At 37.8% G+C, this 27,561-nt stretch overlaps 1 protein-coding gene across 3 annotated transcripts in view; it reads left to right on the forward strand.

Annotated features, from left to right (window-relative positions):
• The first annotated feature begins 4,140 nt into the window (after positions 1-4,140).
• Positions 4,141-27,561, forward strand: part of LOC589689 (retinol dehydrogenase 10-B) — a 28,774-nt gene continuing 5,353 nt past the window's right edge. Inside the window, exons 1-2 of one of the 3 annotated variants that reach the window (XM_030974569.1) lie at positions 4,141-4,555; positions 25,213-25,407. The gene's annotated coding sequence lies outside the window, so the exon portion shown is untranslated. Of the gene's footprint in view, positions 4,556-21,116; positions 21,259-24,795; positions 24,879-25,212; positions 25,408-27,561 lie in introns of those variants that run through there. The other 2 variants (XM_011680451.2, XM_011680450.2) reach the window with 2 other exon arrangements.

Raw genomic sequence — 27,561 nt, forward strand, 5'->3', positions numbered from 1 at the left:
AAAATGAATAAATGGATAAAAACATTAGTCAACTCCTCATAATATTTCATTCTACAATCGGCCCAGGCTTCTTTCTACTTTAGGCGCTCTTAACCCAATTCAGTACTACTAAAGCAAGCCGCATAACAATTGCCACTATGGAAAATTAAATTTTTAACCTGTAGATATTTTGTAAGTTTGGGACTACGAACTGATTGAGATGATGAATCTTACAAAACCATGACAAAGACTGCGTGTGTTGTTAGGGCTAAAGGCGCACGATCAACTTGACAATGCATCTATTCATCAGGCCCCATTGTCGGTCAGATTATTGTACTCTGTTTCTTGTACTATTGTAATGCTGGTGGGAAGCATATTTCCACATTGTGGACGAATAAATAAATCAATCAGATGGATACAGAGCGTGTAATTCGAACAAATTAGATTTTAAACAGTATTTCTCGTCAAACGACAACAAAATACATTCTGTCATCAACTATACATCATTCTGATTAGGTTAATAACTTTACAGGTCCATGTTCCTATAGCCAGGGGAGAGCCTTGTATCGCTTGGAATTTTTGTTGGAAATATTTTCGTTTGTGGCGAGTCAGGGGCGGCCGAGAGAGATAAGGAATGAGAGCGAGAGAGAGAAAGAGAGAGAGAGAGAGAGAGAGAGAGAGGGAGAAAAAAAGGGGGGGGGGGGGAAGGGAGGGGTGTATAACATTAAGATGTGACAATCCTTATTCAGAAAAATTTGAACTATATTAGTGGACATGTTTGTTTGATATTTTTTCAGCTAACTTATTTGCAAATTTGGTCAAACAACCCAATTAAAAGAAAATTGTATAGCAATGCCCCCATGTATAATCATCGGTATACGACAAGGTGACCTATTTGGTTAGTGCCTACCATTCAAACGTTTGTGATTGGAGAACAGTTATGGAGAATTAAAAAGGGTATAAATCGATTGAATATTATGTGATTTATGATACATGTGCATGGGAATGGTAAAGAGCAATTTTGATAATACATAATTATAGTGTATAAGGAAACGACTTTCTGTGATTGGGTCCTGCTGCTTTTTATCTCCACACAGTTAAGATGAAGCATTCATCTTAAAGAATTTTTGATAATTAGCATTATTTTATATGACGCTTATTACATCTCCAATGTCTCTGAGCGCGTTACAGAAATATTGATACCCTGATCATCGGATTCAGACTCGCCCGCATACAATGTATGCATATTCTCCACTCCCGGGGGAGCATATCAGCCAGGCGCCATGCACCTGAGCAAACCGAAGTGACCTTCGCATTTATACCGGCTATCCAGAGAAGAGGAACAAATGTAGATAAAATGCCTTGCTCAGGGATACAAGTGCTGTGTCGGGGATCGAACCTAGGGCCTTCGTATCTCCAGTCAACACCTCTACGGGCCTATCTGACTTTCTGATGTAAAGTGGTTCAATCCTTAAAGACAATCATGCGCGAAAAGTAGAGAAAACATTAGTGTTAAACTGTTACTAATTATTAACACGAACAAAGACTACAAAATATTCAACAAAAAAAAAAAAAAAAAGGGGGGGGGGGGGAGGGGGGTAGATTTTAATATTCATTCGGAATCTGCATGTTCGTACCGTCATTTTCATGTAACCTACAGTCAGTAAAGTGGGTAATTAAACAAAATTATGATAATGTCACCACCTTTATTATCCTGATTTACACGAAAGTTGGACAACTTTTCATCATGTAAGAGAAATAAATGATTGAATAGTTCACCCTATGCCTATAATGATGTTGATAGAAAAGATGTAGGAGATTTCTGTAGTACAAAGGTACTTCTTGTTGTAGTGTAGACCCATGACCTTTGTATGAATAATTCAGCCTGAAGCAGCACTTGAACCTTTCCACTACTTTATCGTCATCCAAATCAGCGTATTATAATATCTGAGCAGGGATATATGAGTCTCTGCTCTGAACACCATCGGTTTTGTTTACAGAGGCAGAGTCCTCCTTCACATTGGCGGATCCAGGTTTTTTTTCGGGAGGGGGAGGGGGCACGTTTATCTAAAATAAACTATTGGAAACATGTCATCTCTATGGGGGGGGGGGGTTAATGTGTATTAATATATATATATATATATATATATATATAGTAAGCCTAATTTGCGGGGGCTTACATGGGTCAAACCATGGTTTAACATAGCTATGATAGCAGATGCGTTTTTCACGAGCAGGTGGGGGGGGGGGGGGTAGTATTTGATTAAAATTTCTTCTAAATGGTAACATTAACATGAATTGTATTTTCTTTACACAGCCCTTGTTATTGACATTTAATTGCTTATTTTAATTGTACGCTTAAATAAGAGGAAGTATTCATTTCATTCATTGGCCTGACAGAAATTCATTCGCATTATTCACGTACAAAACAGGACATACACTTAATAAATTGAGCAATGTTATATCGAAGTTAGATTCCTATACAATAACATCAGATTTAGCTTTCAAAGTATGTTAAAGCTATAAACCTAACAATGAATATTCTGAACTAATTTGAATGTGCATGAATGAAATGACACCATGCGCACACATAAGCCTCCCCTCCACCAGGGATGACAATAATTACAGTCTGAATGCCACCGTTGCCATGGTTGCATCAGTAGTGAAAATATATACACACACAAAAAAGATATATATATATATATATATATATATATATATATATATATATATATATATTCATATTAACAAAAGATAAATAAATAAATAAAAAAACAAAACACAAAAGCATATTTGTATTATAATTCTGAAGTAGAGTAAAAAGATTATATATCAATGTTAATCGAATAGGAAGCTTACATCGACCTTAATATCAATACGAAGATTATGAAGCCTGCCTACAAAATGTGAACCCGGCTAGTAAACTTATTATCCTTTGATAACGCATACAGCGGTTATCGGTATGACTTATGAGGATTACCTTTGCAAGTATTTGTCGGGTCCCTTTTAAACCCCGCATCAAGTATGCCAAACAGATTATTTGGTTCGTTTCTTTTCGTTTCATGAATTCCACTTCTCGAAAGCCTACCCCGTAGGAATTTAAAATGCAATTTCGATTATAAATTGAAGTAATCACTTCTCACCGAACCTGTCCACCCATTCCCTTTGATCTTGATCCCCTACTATTGTTGCCTGTGTTGACATTGTTAACGAACTAAATCAATATCAATGCCCTGGAGTTGATTTTTTTGACGGTTTTTTTTTTGGGGGGGGGGGGGGAGGGGGATGGAATGAAACAGATCCTGACTTGATAGATTCGTTTGCAGCCTGAACTAGTGCCGTTCAGATTGTGCCTTAGGAAAGTAACTTATATATGCTTGCATTTTTGTAAATTCTCCATTCTGTGCTCTGATAGCTGTGATATAGGCCTATAGACGATATAGAGAAGAACGTATTGAATGGACACAAAAGGAAATCTAAAGGTTTGAGACTGAGAGGCGGATAGGGGGGGGGGGGAACTTTATAGATTTATCCTCTCTCGCAAGCAGAAAGCAAACTTATGGGTGAAGAGATAGGGAGAGAAAGAGAGAGAGAGAGAGAATGAACTGGGAAAGAGGGATAACGAAATAAGATACACAAAAAGATGACAGAGGAAAGGGGATATAGATGGCAAGAAAATGTCAACGTGAAGAAGGGGGATGAGAGGAGAGAGAGAGAAACACACACAGAGACACACATAGAGAGAGAGAGAGAGAGAGAGAGAGAAAGATATTCGGAGGGTGAGGGTGCTTTTAGTGCTATCAGAACAATATAATATTTTTATTCAAGGTAATTTCAGCTACCCATGCAGTATGAGGTGATGGTGTCTAGAAGCTGTATCCCAGTTTGTGACTCCACAAAATGTCATTATTTGAACTAATAATTCTTCGAACTACTTGTACTGCAGGTCCATTTATTCCACCGCCACCAACAATAGTTTCTAGACGACCAAGTCTGCTCTGAAATATCCATTTCAACGAAGATCACAAAACGTCTTTTATTTCAATGTTTTTAATCAAAACAAACGAGGATTTCTGTTTGTTTTAACATGTCGACCCTTTCTTGGTCACCAAGCTGTGAAACTCACTCCTTTTTAAAGGCCTATTTACTTAACTCCTTATAGCCTTGCACATTATACCGTTGCTGATCAGATGCTTTTAGTGTACTTGCGAAGCACCTATTCAAACCAAGTCTTGCATGCAAGCACTTGCAGGCAGCGGAGATGACTAGCAGAGTTGACTCCTCAGTGATCGTACAGTGAAGTCTGAAGGCTGGGATATACATAGTGCGGGGGTTGCTCAGTTGCTCGTCGATGTCAGCTCTGTCTGTGCCGCATCTTCCTCTCCTTAATATCCCTCGACGCGACGTCATTCATCTCACCCGCACATCCACAACCTCACTCGAGTAAGTCATCCAGCTCACATCCTCTCTCTCCCCATCTCCTGGACTAATACCTCGCCAGCGTAAACGGATCTTTGCTCCCTAGGAACCCCCGCAGCCTCCCCTTCGGAAGCCGGTCGCAATCCAGCTCAGCTAGGTAAGGAAAACATTAGGTGTGAAGAAAGAAATGTTGAAAATGGGAGGAAATGCAGCGGATTTTCGACATTCCTGCTGATTTGGGTCACAGATTAAAGTGCACTGTGGCTTTTACATTTGTGAACTTGTACCGGCCGCTATTTGTAATACAAGACGTCTCTTCGGTCATGATGTTTCTTCTTTGTGACGTTGTCATGACGTTCAACTCAAGTCTGTCAATGTTCATTCTCGTTGTTCGAGTAATTGCCAAGCACTGCCTCTGAAACGTCTACCCCGTTCCTATTGCTTCTTGCAATGTCTGTTTTGATCATTTTGGTAAAACTGTACGATTCTGTATTGATTTCTTACCACTTTGTCTTTATAACTTAGTTAAACTTACCATGATTTTTCTTGGCAATACCAAGCATCTTGTGTCATTTTTGTGAAAGAATATTTCGAAAACGAGGAACTGTATAGGTCAGGGTTGTTCACATGTCATGAACTCCATTTAAACTGGATAACTTGGAAGTAGTCATTCATAGTTGTCTGGCCATCATATTTAGAAAATATGATTGGTGGATGTAATGTTTCACTGATACATCAGGATTTATCTTTCTTCATCTGACTTGGATTGTTTTGTAGTTTTGTAGAATTTACTATCACGATGTTGATAACCATCGATCCTGCATAATAATAATAATAATAATAATAATCCGGTTTTTTATATAGCGCTCAATACACCGATTTATACGAGGTTCTGAATTCAGCACATTAATTCACACCGCATCCTCGATTTTGAATGTACCACAGACTTTTTGCACGGCGAGACAACCCCGCTATAGCTATAGCTATGAATTATGTTCAGCCAAGTCTCTTTTGTCTATCAGCCCATCGATAAAACCCTACTCAGTTTTAGTCATACAATTTCATGCTTCCATTAAACGTCGCCATGGCAACATACTCGCACATTCGACGCTGATATTTTATTGATACATGTAGGATCCACTCAAACCGGGAAGAAGCGAGATGGATTGGACTCATGGGAGCGTATTTGTTTGGTATACTTGCTATTATTAATGATAATGATTATAATAATGGGTTCTTCAATAGCGCTCATGTCTGTCAGACATGACACTTCTGGCGCTCCACAATTATTATTACCCCGGCTTTAACTTTAAAACGTCATTTGTAATCTTTGGGATGAAAGAGAATAACAAATTTGAATAAGTCTAAAATATATCAGATTTGTTATGACACAAGTCATAAATCAAGAGGTATAGGTCCAACAATACATAACCCATGTAATAAAAAAAATGATAGAAAAGATGATGAGATGATGTGGTGATGCCGGTCACATTTCATATTTTCTTGGACTCCATTAGGAATCTAATACCGAACAGAAATGTTTACAAATTTGAGAACATGAAGTAAATGTTATTACAACGTTTATGTTCAGTCAATGCCTGAAATAATATGATAGCAGTATCAAGGAGACGCCCCCAGCACCCCGTAGTGTATATATATCTCAATGTAATGGAAATGCATTTTTCTTGTGGGTAGATTCCATGCTCAGTTCAACGTGCAGGCCTGTATAACAATTTCTGAACGTGCATATCGTTTGTAATAACAACTATAACGACGATATATTTTCTAAAGCGCAATAGTGAGATGGTGACAAGTTAACAACCTCGACCGCGACCGTGTTCTATTCTGTGACCGTCCAACTCCCGTGGTTGTCGTACATTTTCCCCGATGGGTCCCAAAGAAACTCAAACCTCGCACTCTCTTGAAAGCTTTTATAACTGTGTCAAGGAATGTGAGCTGCTGTCGTCATAATTGAAGTTGATATATTAACTTTTATGCTATAGAGGTTGGATGCGGGTGACAGCGGGGACGAGAAAGGAGAAGTAACTGCCCCAAACTGTGAATATTTTCAGGGTCCCTTATATATATAGTGAAGACATAAGTGTTTGCTTTTGCTATATATAGAATCATCAATGGCAAATTGAGATACTTATATCAAGTCCCATATCTGATTTACACGTTGTGTATTTATTTTTTATTACAATCCATACTCGTCATGTTCTGAGGAAGATCTAGCATCTCACACTAGACGTGCAGAAAAATGGGGGCATGGGGGTATGCGCCCTCCCCCATGTTAAAAAGTCAAGAAATAGGAAGAGGGAGAGGGAGAGGGAGAGATAGATATATAATTATAGATAGATATGGAGATAGAGAGAGAGAGAGATAGAAAGAGGAGGAGAAAGAAAGTTGGTATTTGAGTATTTTACCAACCGCTGTGCCCCAATGATTTCAGCAGTACCCCTTCACTGCCTGGACAGATGCTACCCCTCCGACTCGAACAGCCTAACGACAACGTACACCACATTAATGTTCTAGCAATGTTATCACTTATGTAAACGAAACGCATGGCAAAATTTGTATCCCTGTGACATCTCGACAATGTCGTTTCATATTATTATGGCAATAACTTTTAAATCTATATGCCATTGTGACAACCATGACACGATGGTATTTCCTGAGAGCATATTATTTCCCTCTGTCTAGACTTCTAGTTGATTTGCCAATATCTTTTCCTGATTCCATGAATTCGAAAAATTTGGCGATAAAATAAAATCGACTGAAATAAAGAATAACTACGTACACCATTGGCGTAGCCTACGTCCACACATGGGGGGGGGGGGGGGTCTTACAATGTGGATAAAAAGATGCATTAACACGGCCATCGAGCGGGGGGTTAGCGGGGTGTGGTAATAATAATCATATTTATTTCCACGTTCCCATTATCCCCTCTTTCTCTCTTTAATTTTTTGAAATGTTGTATTTACTTCGCCACAAAGCCATCGATGCAAAGGCAATATATTGCCATTAATGCCGAGGTCTAATATCTAACCGGATAGGTATGCATCAGGTGTAATTGCTTAATTATTGAAGTGGTATACCCTACGCCTGTTGATATTTTTACCATACGCCGAAGTGCAAGGCTATATTCATTTATAAGATTAATGGTTTCTTTCCCACTTATCAATAACAGTGTTTGCACAAAATCAATTTGCCTTTGGTACCGGTGCCCTGAATATCAAATGCGATACCGAAAATGTATTGGAATGTCATTTTTGGCCTTAGCCTGTTGGTTACTTTTGCAAGGAAACACTGGCAAGTTAGGAATTGAAAAGGTGACATGAACAGTTGAAAAGGAGACAAGGCTCAGAACCCTTATATTGATTAAATAAACGGTGGTATATCGAGAACGAAATCATTGATAATTTTAGCTTCACTCATTTTGATTAATTAAAATTAACATGCATTAAAGATAACCCTAGTCATAATCATGTAAGGTTGGGCGTAACCCCAGTGTCGGAATTCCCTGTTTATGGGGGGGGGGGGGGGCACAAATGTCCGTTGTCCCCCGGTTGTGTTATTGTGCCCCCTTCCCCAAAATCGTCTCACAAGCCACTTGTCACATTTATTGACATTCAAGTTTTATTGCTCCTCAATTTTTTCCCTCGAAATTGTGCCTCGATCCCGCCCCATTTTACAGGCGACCGCCTAAACATGCCCATGGTGGCTATGTCTAGGTGAAGACGATTTCGAGTCATTTTCATCGCGGATTTATTATATTTTCAAATGTCAAACCTCTATTATTGTTCGCAATCAAACTTCATTATTGATCTAGTTATGGGCACTTGGCCTCTGACGTTTTGTTTGGAGGAAGATTGTAAATGTATGAAGCCTGAAGGGAGAAGATAATGGACAGTGGACAGATAATCATGGTAATAGCTTGTCACTTATTAATCATATATTCTATTCAAGGGTAGGCCTATTAGTGAAATTCCCTTGTACCTACATCAGGATTAAGTAGTTCAGAGTTGACGGCCGGCAGGTCTGTTTTGCAGGGGCGGAAGGGGGCACATGGTCCCCCAAATGAATTGTTTAGTGATTATGTTATCAACAAATTAACGGAAATATTACACTATTGTTTTGACGTTTACAAATTCATCGTCATTATAATTAAGTATCCAGCTGTGTGGGCCTACAATACTAGTAACTACATCTGAGTATCGACATTCCACTGTCTGGACCATTGTAGAATCAGTACGTTTGTACGCACTGAAGACTGCACTATGCGAAATGTACTGGTGAACTCTGGAATTTTAGGCAGACACAGATGCCAAATTAATGACTATGGGACTGCATGCTGTCATGATGCTATACAGCAGTCATATATTACCACCCCCTTTCAAACCTCAATCACAATCCCCTCATCAATTGAATTTGGAATTGAAATAAAAAGATTTGTAGGCCTTTTAATAATAAGTAACTTGATTACGACATGCACTTCATAAGTATAGCAGTTGATTTATTATTGGATAAGAATAAAATGAGATTAAAACTTTAGATAGGAATTTCATCGTGAAATGGGTGATTGAGAGAGGGATCATAGGTATGACGTATTTCAAAGCGAGCTGGACGATTTAGAGAAACATTAATCTATTTGTGTATCGGTAATCAATATTTCTCGCAAAGCAAGGCTTAATTAATTCATGTTTTATCTATTCACTTAACGGATGGTGCCAAAAATAGCCTCTACAATAATCACTTCGCATGTCATTGTTTATTAGGCGGCAATACAGTGGTTTCGGAGCAGGCAAAATAGAAAGCACGCAGTTAACATACAAACATGAAAACATATCAACCAAAATTGTTTGTAATAAAACTCTTGAAACAGAAAGAGACTAGGGCGCTTGTATGATTTTGTTGAGGGGGGGGGGGGGGGGGGGGCGTCAATATCACCCAAAGACAGAATAGAATAATAAGATTTGACGGCGTGATTTAACCCTAAAATTATCTTTCAATCAAAAGAAGAAAAATGGGGGGGGGGGGGGGAGGGGGGGGGGACCGGACCTAACGAACATTCCCCTCGATTGGCCATCGTCTTTGTCCGATTCCTCGTTTCATCATAAAACTTACTCAATTTCTCCTGAGTTCTCTCTGTGTGTCTCCTTTTACGGAACACACGTTGCTTCATAAAGGGGACGGGGATTTCCGTAGATGATTGGGGGGGGGGGGGGGGGGGGCTGTGGTTAAATAGGTAAACGACTACGACTTCTTCATCTTATCAGTGCCAACCCGAAAGATGAAACCATGATATTTAAGTAATGCTTCCTCTGTTTCCTAACGGTGCTGCGGTAAGGAAATACCCTAGTCCATATAATTTGTATTTTAATCCGATGACGAAATGATTGTAGAGAATTTTTTTACAAAGCGCTATAAAGTGATGATATCAAAACTCGCTCGGTTTAGACAGCTGGACTTAAGTGCTAAATTTAGCTCTAACCCCATGGATGTTACATTTGTCACACATATTTATTGTCAGGATGTGATACAAAGTTAGAAAAGTGAGAGAGAGAGAGAGGAAAATAATTCAATTTACCATGGTGACAAATTCCATGATTAGGCTGCTGACATCCGTTTTTGCCAACATGATAGAGGGTGAGAAAAAGTCAGAAACAGAACTCAATGAATGGGAGGGACTATGTTCAACTGTAATCAGACATTGGGAGGCGCAATGGCTCAGTGGTTGAGCAGTGGTCTCGTAGCCGGGAGGTCCCGGATTCGAAACCAAGGCGATGCGCCAGCGACCTCTGGTAAGGCAATACTACTCATTACCAAGTCCCTCGGAGAGGACCTGAAGCCGTCGGTGCTTTAGAGTCAATTTCTAAAGCGATGAAATTGTGTTGAGCAGATATGGCTTTTAAAACTGTAAATACACAGCCTAATCGGGATAATCCAGTATAATGGATTAACTGATAAACTACTTGGAAAATCCTAAGCCTCCTTTTTTGCGAGTGTGAACGCGCAGGAAACAGAAGTGTCTGGAAACATCGTTTATTGCGAGATTGTATGCTGTCTTTTATATACTCAATTTATTGATGTATTTTTCATCTGGGTAGCATTATCTGATCATCACAATATATTTCTAGCACCGCACCTGTCTATGTATGGAAAGAAAGAAGAAGAAGAAGAAGAAGATAAAGAATTGATGGCCATGATTGGAACTGGTGGATTAGAGGAAGGGGGGGGGGGTGCTTTTGAAACCCTAATGGGATACGTGGCCCCTTATGAGGTAATCACCGTTTTTGTTGTTATTGCTCGTCACAATTCTCCCTTTATTACATTTTTTGGGGGGGGGGGGGAGCACTGTGCCCTTCTTGCCATAACTCTTGATCCGCCCCTGATGACGGCTTTGCATTCATGACCTATATTTGATTCGAACTTGAATGGGCGCATCCCAGTTCGGTGGAATGCAGGGCTTCTGGAGGATCAATTCTTGTCTGTGCGTACATAAATTATGGCCCCCAATGTCAGCAGCTGCACGCGAATTATTATCCCTTATTTCAAGTGCAATAATTCATAGTCTACTTCACAGAACCACATTTATGACAGTCTTGACAGTTAGCCCGTAATTATGTGTGACTGGGGTTTACTATCACTGACCTATAAACACCCATTCAAACTTTAAAGGGAAAGTCCACCCTGAAATTAAGTTAGTTTTAATAGGAGTAGAAAAATGAGAGAAACAAGTCAGTGAAAGTTTGAGCAAATTCCGATTAAAAATAAGGAAGTTAGGATTTTTTAAGTTGTGATCAATCAAACACAAATTGGCAACTCTATGACGTATCATGCGAGCTCAACTTCCATTTGCTCAGTACTAAAAAAATCTAAAATTTTCATTTTCCCTCAAGAAAAATTTCAACCATACATGCACCCTAAATATAATAATTGCAAATATGTTTCTATACTCCCCCTGCAAGGAACAAATATATATTCCGTCATCAATAACGAAGAAAACATGATTTTATGGAATATTATGCACAAAGCAAATGAAGGAGAGCTCGTATAATAAGTCACAGAGTTGCCAATTTGTATTTGATTGATCACAACTTCAATAATTCATAACTTTCTTATTTTCATTCAGAATTTGCTCAAACTTTCACTCACCTGATTTTCTTATTATTCTGCCTCTATCGAAACAAAATTATTTTTGGGATGGACTTTCCCTTTAATTTTCGTTGTAAGTTTTCAAAGTAAAAATAAGAAAAAAGAAAGAAAGAAAGTGATTGAGGTTAACTAAATCTTTTAACGAATTCGTTAATATGGACAAGATTCATAGCCGAAAGGATCGTCATTTACTGTATTAGAAGATAAATGTTTTCTTTTGCATTTCTGTGTTTCTGGTGCGTTTCCTAGAGACATTTGGTGCACCCCTCTCACGATATTATTGTGTTGATATTGATTGGAATTTTTGTTTAATTTATGATATATTATTTTGATTTTCCAAACAGTTCTTTGGACATTGGTCATAGTAACGGAATCGTAAATCGTTCATTTCATAAAAAACCACGCGCAAGTCCTTTGTTGCGCGCAGTAGCCATTAATGCACATAGTTACTCGTTAAAAAGACCTACACGTCGTTCTCGCGGGCCTTCCGGCAAAGTTTCTCAAGATTCTCGAAACCGAATTGTCGGTCTTGTGGGCTATCGGTTTCTGAGGTTGACCCCAATATCAACATAGGCCTGTTTCAAGTTTTAAAATGTCTTATAATAATTGTTGTCACTAGTCTTGCAGACCCTATTCTAAACTTGTTATCATTGTAATGCGATCTCCATGTAGAGACTACTCACATGGCTCTTGTCAATATATATGTTTCAAATAATCTCCTTTCTTTTCGTTAAGTAGGAATAGTGCATTTTAATTTCTGAAATTATGCACCGGTAATTCCTGGTCATTAATTTCAGGATGAAGATAATACAAGCCGTGAGCATCATCTATCCTTTCAATGACCTCCGATGGATTATAGTCTGCCATAAAAATCAATCCATTATTCATTTTCAAGGCTATTCCTCAATAAGCTCTCATCCATCCATGCACTTTTGACACCTATCTTCTGATCCGTCTGCTCTGTGATTACCCCCCCCCCCCCAATTAAGGAAATTGATCTAGCGATGGATAATTTTTATGAACGTATCACCTTCACGACCTTTCAAAGCAAATTGAATGTGTATATGCATATATTACGTGTTGTTAGTTTGGGCAAGCCATACTGTATGTCCAACCTGGCAACAAGTAATATTAGCATTTCGCATTCTGACTATTGAAATACAATTATTCGTAAACAGATTGAAATAATTTGTAACGAGGCACTATTTGGTTACATTTCAAATATTGTATATTACACACTCTCTTTCTGTATCATGTAGCAGATGCTAGTCATTTATACATACAAATAATTTGGGGTGACAATTCCGAATTATGTTAGAATTGATTATTGATGAATTATCGTGACTCATGATTATCTTTTTCATAAATTTAAATTGAACAAAGGAACGAGACATGTCCTATTAATGAGAAAGACTGGCTTCAATGATACAATTGAGGTTTCCGAGGTTTTGATATTTGGTCTTTTTGGAAACGAAAGAAAGAAGTAAGTATACACGTACGTGGAGGCTCAAGAAGATTGTCTATCCTGTCGCCAATATTTGACCTTCTACCAGAGGAGAATAGCAGCTCCATGGTTAAACCAGGGAGTTTTCATTCCACCTCCCTGCTCTTTCCTGCATGGAAAAACACGTACATGTAGGACGGTCAAATCTCTAAAGGTCACTGTACTTTTAGGGTACTTTCACTATGAACATGACAGACAATGAAAGCGGACAAAATATACAGTTCCTCAGGTAGACAAAGGAACATCCCTTCACTTCTATTATGTAAAATGTGTAGAACAGGTGAATATGCATGTGACACCTGTTCTACACATTTTTACATAATAGCAGTGAAGGGATGTCCCTTTGTCTACCTGAGGAACTGTATATTTTGTCCGCTTTCATTGTCTGTCATGTTCATAGTGTTTCAACCAGGTGAATATGATTTTTTGTTTTGTTTCGTTTGCCAGTGGCAGTGGCATGAATACTCAAAGCTCATTTTTCAAAGTTCTTTCGTTAATAATAATGATCATCAGAATAAAAAAATGCATACAAAGACATTCGTTTTTTAAGGTGCCTATCCTTCATGCTTGAAATTACCTTACTGATTTTGTGATCGAGATTAGATTAAAGAAAAACTAATGTTGATTTTGGTCATTGTTTGTGATTTGATTATCATGATCACAATCATGATCATATCTCTTTGAGCATTATGTCAGTATGTTGAGGCAGTGGAGATCGGGTTCCAAGAGAATGCATTTTTAGATGGATAAGTCATACTTGATTGCACGTCCTCTTGTCTGTTCTCCGTCTCGCACAGGGGCACATGGCATGTTCTTCTGCGCTTGATCAATAGTGCAATTCGGTCTTCCGATTGACTCGAAAAGATAGGCATTTCATAAAAAGAGATCTTCCGAATTGATTCGAGATCCCGTCATGATGACAAATAGCCTTCGGAAACCAGAGGTGAGGGGGTGACAAAGTGAGATTAATGCAACTTATTGTCACGCAGTGATCTGAAGATTACAATAGTAATAGCTGTAGATTTGAAAAGTAAAAATTTGATGCTTGAAAAAAAAAATCCAGTCTGAATTTGTTCCTTTCCTACGATATGATTGTACAAACATGTAGGCCTAACAATCATGCTTCCAGCGCAATTGTATAAATGGTTGCCATTCCGGCTGGATCTTAAAACACGGACCTTTGTTATAGGAGTCTGGAGTTTAAACCTTTTCCATTTAAACCTCCATTGATTTAATTGATGATGATGATAATTTTGGTAATGATGATGATGATGATGATGATGTCATCATGATAATGACTTTGATTTGATTTGATATGGTTTATTGATTAAAAACATTCAAATAGTAGCCAGAGGCTGAAACAAATTGAATTTACAAAAGATGCATACAATTAATGCATAACATACAAATATAAAGGGCAGTTCACAATAAATAATCAAGGATATTATCAAAGAAAAGAAAGAGAAACAAGAGAAGAGATTGAAACGGATGACTAGAGGATAAACGATAATAACGATGATGATGATGGTAATTTCCGAATTATTGATCGAAGTGCTGATAGTGTACCCGTCGTGATGTTGGAATATATCTATCAACGATATTAACAATCTGGATTAATGGAAAAGGTGAGACTCGGCTTTTAACGGTATAGACCAGTTTCGGAAACGCCCCCACCCCCTCTCAAAAAAAAATGAAATGGAAGCTCTTATTACCAATCATGTGAAAGAATATATTTTGACTAATACGTGATGATACAAATTTTGCCGGGAAACCGCCCACTAATTGATATATTTGGTAAATTATTATATCTATCCGGACTGGATAGATATCGCGTAGTCGAATGTACATCTTTCTGTGTACAGTGCTTGTAAATTTACCAAGACTGGGCCAAATTTCTTATCATTTTGATGATTACAGATCCTTGCATCAGACTTCAATACTTATATGCTAGATGATCAACCTTTTCTGATCGATTCCACAACGTTTCTTTTACAATGCAATCGCATGACCAGAACTGGTCTATACCTTTCATCCTGATTGAAACGTCGCTGCTTATCGTGATACAGTTATAATGAATTTATGTAACGTATCCTGCTCATCAATCGCGAACACGGGACCAGCCATTAAGAGGGGCAGTTTTACGGTCGGTCGGGAGCTTACTAAGGTAATGAAATGTGGAAGAACCATGATAACATGGCTGTTGCCTCCCCTCTCCCCCCGCAAATAATGTGTATGTTAGTGTGGTGGTGTGTGTTTGTGTGAGTGGGAGGGGGTGTCCCCCTTAACCCTTGTAGCTACGCCACCGAATAGTAATCAATCCCACCCATTACAACGATTACCTTTGGAATTCTCCCGTAATCTATCTTTGGCACTGTCACTTAGTTTTGGTTTTGATTTAAGCTCAAGCCTAGTGTCTCCGATGCCAAGATTGCTTGGCTGTGGTCAGAAAGGATACATGGACGATGACTTGTCAGTTGACGGGAACTTTTTATGCTTTAAAATCAAGTTTTTTTGTGGCGATTCATTTTCGGTACGTTTAATGTTTTTGTAGGCCTTGTATTGTGTTAGTTGTATAATCATCGAATATTACAACAAAAATCAGCCCCATGAAATTTGAATAGCCTAGTGCGTAACATATATGTGCGAACAAGACAATGACATATTTTGTTACTCGAACATGCGTTCAATGGCAACAAAATAGGGTATTTAGATTGCCCTATTAAGTCGGTTTTTCGAGAGTTAACTGTGATGCATTTATCCGAAGGATTTAATAATGATTTCACTGTGTGGTGGGCGTTTCACAGTGGGGGTAATTTCATACAATATAGTGTATCACATGCACTGTGAAAGTCCACAGTGACAATTCTCACAGTGTAGTGGGCGTTTCCACATTTTGGTCGCGTAGTTTCACAGTGTGGTTTACAGTGTGAATAACTACAGATTCACAGTGTGGGCACATTGTGAATATCCGGTTATCCACACTGTGAACCACAGTGTAGTTCACAGTGTGGCCATTTCACACACTGTGGAAGTCTACTCAGTGATAATTTTCACAGTGTGGTGGCTGTTTCACAATGTGAGTGTTCACAATGTTAAATTAGGGTGTTTTCACCTCGTGGTCGCGTCGTTTCACAGTGTGGTTCACAGTGTGGTGGCTGTTTCACATTGTGAGTGTTAACAATGTTAAATTAGGGCTTTTCACATTGTGGTCGCGTCGTTTCACAGTGTTGTTCATAGTTTGGATAACTACATATTCACAGTGTGGTGGCTGTTTCACAGTGTGAGTGTTCACAATGTTAAATTAGGGCTTTTCACTTTGTGGTCGCGTCCTTTCACAGTGTGGTTCACAGTGTGGTGGCTGTTTCGCATTGTGAGTGTTAACAATGTTAAATTAGGGCTTTTCACATTGTGGTCGCGTCCTTTCACAGTGTGGTTCACAGTGTGGTCACATTGTGAATCTCCGGTTATCCACACTGTGGAAACGCCCCAATTTAACATTGTGGCGCATACTGTGATTCACAATGTGAATGAGTGTGTTCTTTCCAGTAGGGTTAAGTAGGTTTCTCGAGAGTTGACGGTGTTGCATTGATTAGGAGGATTCAATAATGACTTGAATTTACTTTGAAGATTAGATTTTATACATACAAATTAGTATCCTCCATCCAGAAAATAAGGTAATTGGCATGAATGGTAAGCCTATTACAGAAGTGATATTTATGCGTTGTTCTGCTGCTACTCCTGCTGTGTGCGTGTGTTTGTGGAGGATAGGTCTTTATCATTAGCAGATGTCATTGCAATACAATAAATGAGTGATGTACATTAATTATGATGGCTCATTTGAATTCAGCGGAGTGCATCGATGGCGTCGTGTTCGCCTTGACATTATCTGTTTAAGCGTTATCAAGTATCATCTGTGGTTGATCGCTCATGGGCACGATATATTTAGACTTCTGAACATTGTTGAATGATGGTACCTATAATGATTATTAGTAGTTAACAATAATGATAGTAATATACGTAGTAGAAGTAGAAGTAGTAGTATTAGTATTATTACTATCAGTATTAGTAGTGGTAGCAGAATCAGCAGTAGTAGTAGTAGCAGCAGCAGTAGTAGCAGCAGCAGTAGCAGCAGCAGCTGCAGCAATAGTAGTAATAATAGGCCTAAAATAATAATAATTATAATGGTAATAATAATAAGCTATGATAATGATAGTGACAATGAAAGTAAACATATGGATAATTATAATGATACTGATAATGATAATGATAATACAAATATGGTGTTTTAATTTACACATATTGACCTTAAATGCATAAATATCGCTCTTTCTGAAGGCAACCTTGCAATTACTCCCATTGCATTGCTAGGTACCCATTTAAAACACCTGGGTCGAGAGGGGCGTAATGTGGGTGAATCACCTCGTCCAAAATTGAACACCGAGCAAGGTTCGAACCCAGGATCTCCAGTACGAGTGTCAAGAGCTTTCATCAATGTACCGTTTTAATATATAGGGCTGAATGTTTTTCGAAAGACAGTTGAAGTTTTTCTTCCGAAAAGTAAAGAGAGGTGCATGCAGTGGCTTAGCTACGTGGGCAGAATGGTGATTAGAGACCTCGACAGGGGGTAGTTATAATAGTTTTCTGGTCGAATTCATCGTTGACATCGTATAGACATATCGACACAGTTCCCTTATTAGACTCGTCCAAAACATCCTGTATGAAGATTAAAGTACTCTGGATTCTAGTATTGTCAACACTCAACACGGTATCAATAGCTTTTACGTGCTTTTAAGGTTAAAATGCAGTCTATAAGTCAAATTTCAGACTACATTTGTTATGCAATATTTGTTTTTCTTCATTTGCCCAAAAGTCTCTCGAGGGCTTTCGTCTCTTGTAATTTTGTTTTGGAGGCTCTGAGGATACTACGATTGCAAGCGTCTACTGTCACATCGTTGATTCATTCCAGGAATATAGATAAAGTTGAGTACTGGTCGTGCAATTAAATTGTGAAAGAAACTGTCTTGAAACTGGAAAGTTTGGTTGTGTAGTAAAGAGGAATTGATAAAACTGTAAAGTCTGTGAGGTTTTTGAAGCATTAAAATCAAAATAATTTGTTAAAATCACATGCACTGCACACGTTGACTACACACGCATGCGGCATGAAAGCTTGGTCCAAACTTAGTGGCCATTTCTTGTCATATTTCGAATGTGAGGGCATTTAAGGAGCAATCCCTTTTAGCAAGGGTGTTCAGGGTACAATTTTCTTCTAAAATAACATACCAAAATGAGAAAGGTAACATACTATTTTTCATATATACCCGAACTCAACTTTCTCTTTCATCTCTGTTAATTCAAGTTGTTTAAATTACGCTTCAGTCGAAGAGATATTAAAAACAAAAAAGATATTAAAGGAATGTGACTAATGACTTCCTCCTGGAAGTTGGTGTATGTTACGATGATTATAACTTCATCATTGAGTCGCCAATAGGATTATTTCTACAAGGAAACGGAAGAAAATGGAAGAGATTTTGAATGAGAGGGATTACAGAGATAAACATTTTTTTAAATATACGTTCATGCACTCGAAAAAAAGAGAATTAAGATCCTTGAACATAGATCAGATCAACGTTGTAGAACAAAGGAAAATGAATGAGAAGAAGAAGAAGAAGAAGAAGAAGAAGAAGAGGAAGAGGAAGACGAAGAAGAAGAAGAAGAAGAAGAAGAGAGAGAGAGAGAGAGAGAAAGAGAGTTTTTTTTTTGGGAGGGGGGGGGCGGCAAAAAATATAAATGAATATACGATGAAAATGAATAAGAGAGTATATAGAAATACCATATGAATAACATTATAACATCTCTCCAGAAATACAAAGATCTGCACATATGATTTTGAACTTTGTATTGGAACTGAACAGTCAATTTTCCTGAAGAAGGCTAAACACTTAGGGGCGGCGTCTGTGATGGGTATTTCCCCTCTTATCAACCCCATGGTCGTTAGTCGTTTATCTCGCAAACCATCTTTACTTGGATGAATACACGTGTACGGGTACGTTTATGCTCAGTTTTGAGTCAGTTTAGTGGGTCAAGTTTACTTTTTTATTAGTGGGAAATTCATTTTGACTGGAGGGTCACTATTGATGGTCAAGCATATAATGGGTGACACCAAGATGGCCATAAAGCCAGTAATCAGTGACCATCTGGAGGAAAGAAGGGCAGGTTTTGACCTATCTAATAGTTCCCCCTTCCTCGTCACACTGCAATGTTTGAAATGTCTCGAGTTCCATGACATGCAGATAATTTTTATTACACAACAGTCATACAATTTCTTCTTAAAATCTGACAAAGCTGACAATATTGCGTATTATACAAGTCACTTTAGCTCGTATTTTGACTTCCCTTTCTATTGCACTTCTTCCTGTCTTCAAAATTCAAAGGATTAGTAATTTTTCTAGAATATTTTAACGAAAAAATATGTCCTCTACAATGAATATGTGCCATTGATATTATATGATATAACTTAAACTTAAATCTAACTGGATACAACGTTAGTTCTTAGTTGAAGTCTGACCACAATCATATTGAGGAAAGTAATAGAGTCGAGTATAAATCTGTCCCAAATTTGTTTTAAAGCTAGCAGGAAATTTTAGACCCGAAAAGTTTGTTTTAGCAATATGTTTCAATAAAATCATGCCAATCTGTCATTTATTGCAATAACGAACTTAAAACTACCAAAATCAAACTATTATATTTGGGAGATTATTATTTTTCTCGATTTAGAGAGAACTGAATGATTATTTGGTAATCAATAGTGACACTCCTCAGACTGTCACATCAAATAGGCTGATCAGCGAGTCAGTAGAGACCAGTTTGGAGTAATGGTACAAATCACCTCTGAAAATCACAGGTCTTTTAAACGTGCCTTTTCGAATAACCACGTCACTACCAAAATATACAGTTCCTCAGGTAGACAAAGGAACATCCCTTCACTGCTATTATGTAAAAAGGTGAATATGCATGTGACACCTAGCTGTTCTACACATGTTTACATAATAGCAGTGAAGGGATGTTCCTTTGTCTGAGGAACTGTATATTTTGTCCGCTTTCTTTGTCAGTCATGTTAATAGTGACACTTGTGAAATGAATGGGCTTAATGATTACATAACCTTCATGAACCCGCATTACTATTTATCTCAATTGGTTGTTTTTATAAGTTGGTGCGAATCACTTTTGTTTGCTTGATTTATTTGTAGATTTCCTCAAAGACCTACAGAAGAAGCCTTTTTTGGTTGGGGGGGGGGGGGGGGGGGGGGGGGGGGAGGGAGTTAGTCTGACTCCAAACTGACAGATTTTTAACCATTTCGGTTCATGTAATGTATTTTTTCAGTCAGAGAGCTTTATAAGCATCTTCATCTTCCTGGTTCAGTCAATCCTGTCTATTGTCAGTCTTGTGTCGATCTAATATCGGTCTCGTCGATCTCGTCGGTGAGATGCCCCAGTCCACAGAGACCAACGAGACCGACGTTAGACCGACAACTGACCGAACAAAATAACTACATTACCCCCAGAATGGCCAAGAATCTGTCGGTATGGAGTCAGTTCGGCGTGGTGACTGAGGTATGACTAAGGTATCTTTCTCATAACAAGCAATGCAGTCGTGGCAAGCAACATAGCAATGAAGACTCGATCATGTGATTATGATTTTCTTTGATGAAAAGCGAGATTTTTTATGATTTCCTGTCGAGGGAAATCCGTTGATTCAGAAGTGGAGATATGATAGAGTGGTATTTGAAGCATTGTTAGGAGGAAGAAGCTTCCGTTTATGTCATAGACACGATAAATCCTCTTTTAATCCAGGGATGGTGTTTCAAGGATAGACGAATTGCTTTAAGAGATGACTTGGTGAACACTTTCAGGAACTGTTGCTTCATTATAAGATGGAAGAAATATAATGAAAGGACTTTGTTAACAGTTTTCAAGAATCTATGATTTGCGTTTGAAGGAAAGTAAATTGAATGATTGCGCTTAAGCCTGTTCAAAGATCGATGGGGGTGGTTCTGTTTATTTTTGTCAAGTATATACGAGGTGCTTGAGTCCAGAACGATTCCAACGTGATGCAACGTGGTTAGAAATAGAAAATAACATTTTAGCCTTATATGACTGGATACAGAAGAGACCCACTTCGATTTTTAAACGAACTTAAGGTAAGTTAATCGTCACAAAACAATGAATTGACTCTTCATACCAAAGAAGAAAGATTTTTTAAAGCCTGTCTTATGTCTCATTTTCATGGAAAAATGGTTGGGAAAATTCAAAACTGGTAGGGAGAATATACTGTTAGAGGGTGTCGCACAGTGACGCCTTCAAAGAAAACCATAAATATCTTCGTTGAGAATTCGTTCATGGTGTTTTGCATGTCCACTTCTTCTTCAAGATAATCTGCCTCCTTCAATACTGAAGATTCTTGCAGATGCCGTATACTCGGCCTGATTGGGGTGTGCAGGTAGACCATTACACCGGGGTTTTCCCCTACTCTTATACGAATAGTGCAATGGGTTCTTAACGTGCAAGGGTGGTGACTCTCCTGTACACGGGGCCTCCATTTAACGTCCTATCCGAGGGACGGAGTGTTTTCCACTTGACATAACTTGCGTCTATGAACAAGGGAAGGGGCACGTTAACACACAACGCAGACTTCAGACATCTGCCTGGGTGGGAATCGAACCCGGGATCTTTGGTTCGACAGGCAGACGCTTTACCGACTGAGCCAACTCGCCTCCTCAATGTTAGAGGGTTAGTACATTAGAAGGAATATAATAAGTAACATTTCATACATTTTATCGCTTCTAGGTTATTATCATAATGTTTTTTATTAAGTGACCAGTACTCAACTTAATCTTTAAAGAAAGTCTCATACAGGTTAGTTTAAGCTATCTTCATCTTTTATAACATTACCTTCATCTAATCCGATCTCTAGATTTGAGAGTAATGAATGAGCGATTAAAATGAATTTGAAGAGATTAGAGGAAACCAAAAAGTCATTTGGCGGACGGTATCTGAATTTCAAAGAGAAAATCACATTTCCAGAAAGTTGACTTTCCGCCCTTTCATACGACATCTCAATCAGGAAAAATGAGATAGGAATAACAAAGTTATGTTTGTTTAAAGTAGTGCTTGCATTTCCATAATTTTATTAAACGAATTCGTTTTCACTGGATGTCTTCGGTATACAAACGGAATTAACAAAAGACTTAACTCCGTTTCGTTGACAATCAGCCGTAGACGAAATACTTTTCCCCCATATTTTTTCCCTCCACAGGGATTTTATTGATTTGAAACACATACAAAAATACATATTCAAGGTAATTTACATTATAACATAAATAAAATTCGCTTTTCAAGATACAAGTATTGTTGAACTGTTGAGTTAACAGAAAACTAAAACTAAAACTAAGTAAAAAAAATTCCTGAATTGAAACCATTTTCTTGTGAATTTATTATTTCTACAATTCGAATATGCAATATACTTTTCGTGAAGTAATTTATAATCGAAACTCTAATATTATCAAAGTCGGGCAATTGTTTCTTTATTTTGCAAGTATACGAAATACTTCATCCAATTTTGTGCTAAACAATGCGTGCTGATTACACTGAATTTGCCCTGCTCCAGTCCGTTGCTTGAATGATTTCGCGGTGAACCTCATGCGCAGGCCCTGTCATTTCGAATCACCTGGATGTCGAGCGACTGTGTAGTTAGCGCTTCGGTACTCTATATCTTTTGGCATGGAAATGTATGACTCTTGACTATACGAAGGTGTCGAATAGTCATTGGCAGTATTTAACAAAGGGAACTCTATTTTTCTCCTTAGGGGTGATTGTTGTTGTTGCTGTTGTTGGTATTATCAGCTTTTCATTCTTTTTTAGAATATTTACACCTTTCACTTTTTTTTTGTAAATTCGTACTCTTCTAAAATCATAGTTTTTTTTTATAATATAATCTCAGATCCACTGGTCCATGCAGGGGTGGTTATACAACGTTATCAAAAGTTATACAACATTTCCTCCTAACTCACATACTGGTGCCATTTCGTCATGCATTAATTTTTTTAAACAGCATTGATTCACATGTAGGCCTATAGTAAACTGTACTATTACAATTTATTTCTATTTTCAACTGAAATCCTGAATGTCATGTTCTATCGTTTACTTACATCATTATGATTTGTGTGCATTAATTGGATGGCCGGTGCGCGATCATTCTTACAATGTCACGCTGCCCTGTGATTGGTCAGTTTCTGGATAAAGTCATTTTTGTCTCGCCTGCGTAGCAAAAAGCGAGACATAGGCGCCGCTTTTCCGGTGACGGTGACGGCGGCGGCGGCGGCGGCATCAACATGAAATTTCAATGAAACTTGGACTATAGGGTTATCAAGTCTCCCCAATCATGTGAGTAGAATTTCAGGTCACTAAGTTAAGGTCAAAGGTCATTTAAGGTCAACAAACTTAGACTTTGTTGTAGCATCAACATCAAGATTTTCAAAATGCTTCTTCTTCGTTATTTTTCAACCGATTTTGATTCTGATTGTTTCATATGATAGGGCTAGGAGGGGGATTTAAAATTTCTACACTGAATCGTGAAATTCATTATTTATGCTAATTTATGCAAATTTATTCGAAATCACAAAAAAGGCTTCCTCTCCTTCATTTCTCGACCGATTTTGATTTGGTTTGCTTTTTATCGTAGAGCTAACTTTGGTACACTAAACTTCTACACAGAATTTTGAAATTGTTCTCCATTAATTAATTATGGTAATTTATGCAAATTTATTCCAAAAATAACAAAAATTGCTTCTTTTCCCTCATTTCTTGACCGATTTTGATTTGGTTTGCCTTATCTGGTAGAGCTAAATTTGGAACACTAAACTTCTACTCAGAATTGTGAGATTTTGCTCCATTGATTATTTATGATACTTTAAGCAAATGAAATGAAATTATGTCCCTCCCAGGGCATCAAATTTTTATTTTTTGACCAGTTCAAAAGTGTACCACATAAAATTTAAGATATTTGTTGTTGCGAGATGCGGATGAGCGCTACGTCATTGAGGTTCTGGTTTATCATATTGAATTGCGTTATGCAGGCGAGACCGCCGAGAGCGTTTCCCTTGTTTTAATGATGCACATTTAGCACGTCCTGGAAATAAAATTATGTTTTAAAGCATATTTGGAAGATGAACCTCTCCAAAAATATGCAATGTACACATAGGGTACATAATCTCTTTCATCATTAGAAAAAATAATGTCATCTTAATTTTTTTATTCGTTTTTTAGTCTAGTTGGTTTCTTTTAAATCTATTTCAGTTGGCACAATTAGTCGTCTTTAACCGTGACATATATTTTAAAAAAAAGTTATCTTTCAACATACTTTGTAACCTTTGTAATCATAATCGTCCTTTAATCATTTTCTTAAATTCTTCTTCAAAATTTAGGTTAAGTTAATTTGCACTGAGAGTGTGTAGGTAATTATCATTTTATTTACAAGATTCACACACTGTATCTTTAATCAGTAACCTTCGGACACTGCAACTTATTATCTCCCTCAATCCGTCTATAATTGTCTATAATGAGATATTTCTTACGGAAGTGGTCTAAAGATCAAGTAGTCAGCACCTTATATAGCATCAACACCTATGAGTAGGACAATGCGTTTATCTCATACACTGCTACAGATCAGGGAGATAACATGGGATTTAGGAATATTATACGAACTCACAGGATACAATCATCATTGTTCAACAACATCGAGCGATAGATACACCACAAAGAGGTGGGATATATTGCATCAACATTAGAACATTTTTATTTCAGTACCCTTAGAGCATACGGTATACCTACCAATTTATCGGTGCAAGCTTTCAAGTTCTTATGCCAATGGTTATCCACTTGTATCTCAGTCATACATCGGAGACCAGCACCAGGCCGACGACAGATCCGAGAACATTCTACAACGGCCGAGAGTCTATTTGGAGTCGGTTTGATAGCTTCATTGCAATTGCAATCAGATTGATTATTGTAACGATCTCGTACTCTCAATTCCCTTTTCATTTGACCGGAACCATCTCTTGTTCTTATGTTCAAATGTTATTTCTCCCACTCTGCAGAGATTATCACAGTAGCCAGTGAGAATTAGAGCTAGGTGATCGACCACGGTACGACTATCAAAGAGACTTGTCTTCCTGGGCTGGTCGACGGTAGGGCCTTCCTAACCGAGAACGACATCATACTTTTTCCAAGCTGATTATATTTCGACGCATTCAATTACTGTTCAAGAGAGTGCGGTCACTTCGTGTCGTGAGGTATTTATACTGATCAAGGGCCAATCTTGTTTAACAATTAAAAAAAAAAAATGAAAAGAAGGAGGTGGGGGGGGGGGGGGAACATTTCCGAAACTTAAATTTATTAATAAGGGAATAGGAGGGGAAGGGGGGGGGGGGGCTTTGTTGTTGATTTATTCCCCTCATGCAGAGGATTGGAAATCCATTCTGTAGGTCTATCATTACACAATCTATTTTCGAGAAATCAACTTAAGACAATTAGAGCAATTTAAATTCCTGATCGTGTGTCTCATAGGTGTCGTTCTTATTATGTGATCTATCATTGTCCTATTCACACATTTTAATTGATTACGCACAATAAGTGATATTAAAATTGCCTTAGGTTGTTCTTTCGAAAGAAGTTGCTATCATCTCAAAATTTTGTTATTAAAATACTTCGGACTTGAATCCACTACAAATGATCACGATTATAGTGGAAACCACTCCAGAGTAGAGTCTAGAGGTTTCAATTTACTCTCTAAAAGAATAATTCCATTCTTTTGAGCGTGGATTTCAACTCCAAAATGATCCCTAGTAATGACTTATAAATGAGGGGATTTCTTCTCCACTAAATTCGGAGAGTAGAGAAACATCAGTTATTCAATCTGTTGATTTACATTATCACTCCCAACTTACACAATAATATCATTCATTTTTAAAATATTTCTTTAAATTTATATATTTATTTATCACATACATTTATGACTATCATTATTTGAGAGATCTGCATTTTACAAACCCTGCTTCTCAATGGATCCCTCCATATCCACAGTTTTTGCTTAAAAAAAGCAAACATGATTTACAGGAAATGTATACATTTTCTTTGCAACTTGTCGATTAATGATTTGCAAAATGCATTATTATTAATGTACATTGAGTTTCATTTAAAAAAAAGGCATAATTGTTTATATTAATTGTACTGTTGGAAATGAAAATAAAGCTACTCTGAAAAATTGAAACAGAAACCAAGCAAGCGCTTTACAAATATTACTTTTACTGTCAACACTATACTGTAACTACAATTGTTGTGTTCGGATCGGGTTTCAAAGGGGAAGGGCAGTGACCTTGACATACAAATCTCGACCTTCTCGAGAATTGAATTTAGTGCAGGTAGTATTGCGATTTCAGTAATATAAACCATGGATCTTCTTAGTAGGTCCATGCATAAACAGACAGGAATAGCTTATAGATTATTGTTCAGCATTACTCTTTTCACACTGATACTGCTTCATATCTATTGAGACATAACGCCGGGGCCTATTTTTCTCTGACTTGAACTACCAATTAGGAATTTTTGCCGTAGTGGAATAACGCCTCGTGTGACGCGTCAAAACTGCGGCAGTTAAACAAAATATTGATGATTTAAAGTGTAATACACTTCACATTTCTCTATCTTATAACACAGGGTTCAGTAAATAAGCGTTAGTCCTTTGTTGCCATACCTTTGCACACTGTACAAAACCCACGGCTGCTTTATTTTTGCGTCGGTTTCCCGCGCCATATCTGAACAAACTTCATTGTATGTACCTTGTACCACTTCAGTATACGCAATATGGACTTTTAGATTTGCACGACGAGAACGTGGACTGCCACGTGTGGTGTCCTTTTAAGGCACTGCCAGTGCCTCAAAAGGACGTCACATTGCCTTAAAAGGATGTCACACGTCGCAGTCCACGATCTCGTCGTGCAATACTAAAATTCCCTATTATCTCGTCTGTTGAGAGTAAGAAAGGTGTTAACTCATATACAGGTTAATGCCCTTCTGGCTCCAAACAGACGATCTGGAAATTACCCTCAGGTATTAGCATTTCATGAGTCTACAGTTGCATAAAATCAGTCGTTTTAGTAAGTCATTTTGTTAAAGATAATACAAAGTTTTGGTATGGGGTCATGAAGTTGGTTTAAATGAACATATTGGAAGCATATGCGATTTTACAATTTATTGATCGTTGTCGCGGTTGGAATCGAGTCTAAAGTGATGAAATTGTAAATAATAAACTCTTTATGTTTTATAGCTCCCTCTCAAGACTGATATTACTTTAGCTTTAAAACAATGTTTCTTGACTACAATCGGCCGATTTGCTATTCTCTTTTGGAAATTATATATAAAAACTGCATGTTCTTAGATTTTCATAG

Source organism: Strongylocentrotus purpuratus, unplaced genomic scaffold (assembly GCF_000002235.5).
Source record: "Strongylocentrotus purpuratus isolate Spur 01 unplaced genomic scaffold, Spur_5.0 spur5_scaffold_7, whole genome shotgun sequence".
NCBI classification, from domain to species: domain Eukaryota; kingdom Metazoa; phylum Echinodermata; class Echinoidea; order Camarodonta; family Strongylocentrotidae; genus Strongylocentrotus; species Strongylocentrotus purpuratus.